Genomic DNA, 2,880 nt, shown 5'->3' with positions numbered 1-2,880 from the left:
CTCAAATGTCCATTGACGAATGAATGGATAAACTAAATGTGACACATATATTAATTATACATACAATGGAATATTATTCAGCCTTAATAAGGAAGAAAATTCCATGACATGCTACAACATGGATGGACCTTGAAGACACTATGCTGAGTGAAATAAGTCAGTCACGAAAGGGCAAATACTGTATGCTTCCACTTACATGAGCTATCTGAAGTAGGCAAATTCATAGAAACAGAAAGATGAATGGTGGTCACCAGGGGCTGGGGTCAGGGGAAAAGGGAGAGTTGTTGTTTAATGGGTATGAAATTTGAGATTTGCAAGATGAAAAAGATCTGAAGATCTGGTTCACAACAATATGAATATACTTAACATTACTAACCATACACTTAAAAATGATAAAGGTGGTAAATTATACGTTATATGTTTTTTGCCACAATAATAAAAAAGAAAAAAATGTATTATTTCACCTAGCAAGGCAGCTCCAAAGTTGAGTGGGATCAGGGATCCAGCTCTTTCCCTCCTTCCGCTGTGTCACCCCAGCGTGCTGGCTTTTCTCAGCCATCTCACGAGGCTTGAGGTGGCTGTAGCTATTCTAGGCACCCCATCCAGACACAACGTCCAGAGATGTAGGAGACCATCTCTTCCTGGTGCTTCCGCTGAAGCTAGGACACCTTGCCCAGAGGCCCTCTTGCTTCATTAGCCAGAATGAGGTCACGTGACCATGCTTAAACCAATCACTGGCAACGGAGGTAGGGCATAATCTTTCTCCGATGACTGGCTCAGACAAGAGGTTCTCACCTGGCGGGGGATACAGTCCTCCAGGGGTCATTGGGTATGTTTGCGGGGAGGAACGTCTGGACCCGGGGGGCTGTTCCCGGCAGTTAGCGTCCAAGGGACTTGACACTGAATGTCAGTGTCACAGCTCAATCTCTTGCAATACCTGGGGCCGCCCACAGAATGGACTGTCCTGTCCACAGTGCCAGCAGTGCTCTCTTCCAGAAATACTGATTTGAACCAATCAGGACCTGCCATCTGGGGCTGAAGCACATGGTGACATGGATTGAGGGGTCCATTATAAAGCAAGAATTGGGGCCACGGATGTTGGGAAGATAACCAGCAGTGTCTCTCAAGTTTGTTTTCACCTTGGTACCATTTTGAACAAGTTATAATGAAGGACCTTCTGCCTACAGATTTTCAGTTACCTCTTTAAATTCTTTCTTTGAGGCAGAATCTCAGCTCTGTCTCTACACCCAACTAGAGTGCAGTGGCGTCATCATAGCTCAATGCAACCTCAAACTCCTGGGCTCAAGCGATCCTCCTGCCTCAGCCTCCTGAGTAGCCGGGACTACAGGCACTAGCCACCTCACTCGGCTAATTGTTCTATTTTCAGTAGAAATGAGGTCTCACTCTTTCTCAGGCTGGTCTCGAATTCCTGACCTCGATCAATCCTCCTGTCTCTGCCTCCCAGAGTGCTAGGATAAGAGGGATGAGCCACTGTGCTCAACCTCTTTAAATTCTTGAAAATGGGATTGCTAGGGCAAAGGCTATGCCCATTTTCCATCTGATACACACTGCTAAATTGGCCTGCTGAAAAAATATGTTAATACCTTTGTATAGCCCTACTTTCAGAGGATAGGCAAGTATTAATAAGAAAAGTACTGCCCGGGGTACCACAGTGAAGAAGGCAGAGCCGCTGGAGGACTACAGAAGGGGACTGGATTTATAAGAAAGAAGGTATTGCACATGTGGTTTTCAGGAATGTCTAAGACATATTTTACTCCCCAAAACAATAGCATGTGTAAGTGCTTGAACATATGCAAGTACTTTCTCATTTGAAAGTCATATGCTGCTGGTGAACAGGGTAGATACCATATTCTTCTTCAAAAGAAATGGAGGCTCAAAAAATGCAGGGGATTTTTCTGCCATGAAAAGACAGTTCCATTTTTTAAAAAGACAAATTTATTGGAAGGTGGGGTTTGCTTAGAGCAACATAAACTGTAACAGAGACCCAAGTAACAATGGCTTAAACTACATAGAAGTTGATTCTTTCTCTCATAAAATCCTTGGCTAGTATGGTACCCCACGGGCCAGAGGATGGAATTCCTTCTATTTTCTATCAACCCTCAGGTGTCGAGTTCATGCCGACAGAGAGAGCTCACTGCCACATCCCTGTTCCTCCAGGGGAGGGAATGTCCAAGAGATGCGCTCAGCACTCTGGCTCAGACTCCATTAGAAACATGGCCCCATTCCCTGCAAAAGAAGCTGAGCTGTGATTCAGTGAGGCCACAGACTTCGGTGAATACTCCTGTGGTGTAAGAGAGTACTTTTCTGAAGACAAATGTGTTTATGAAGTAACTGTTTTCAATCCTTTTAAATAAAAATTATTATCGACCTGATGTAAATGAGACACAAAAAAATAACCACTAGCTGAGCGCGGTGGCTCACGCCTGTAATCCTAGTGACTCAGGTGGCTGAAGCCAGAGGATTGCTTGAGGCCAGGAATTCAAGACCAGCCTGGGCCACATAGACCTCGTCTCTGAAAAAAAAAAAAGAAGAAGAAGAAAAATTAGCCAGGTATCTTGGTGTGTCCCTATAGTGCTAGCTACTCCACAGGCTGAGGCAGGAGGATCACTGGAGCCCAGGAGTTAGAAGCCGCAGTGAGCTATGATCATGTCATTGCACTCAGCCTGGGTGAAAAAAGCGAGATCCTATCTCTGAAAAAAGAAATAACTATTTACATAGTCCCTGTGAATTGTGAATCTAAAAATTATTTTCCTGCCCCTACAGGGTGATGACTATAGTAAGTACTCTAAAGATGTGACGTGAATGTGTACAGAAAGAAGTGAAGGATGAAAGAAGAGAAAAATGAACTGGCTATCTTCT

This window comes from Propithecus coquereli, unplaced genomic scaffold (genome assembly GCF_000956105.1).
Source record: "Propithecus coquereli isolate 6110/MARCELLA unplaced genomic scaffold, Pcoq_1.0 Scaffold533, whole genome shotgun sequence".
In the NCBI taxonomy this organism is placed as follows: Eukaryota; Metazoa; Chordata; class Mammalia; order Primates; family Indriidae; genus Propithecus; species Propithecus coquereli.
Note: the sequence above shows the minus strand (reverse complement) of the source record.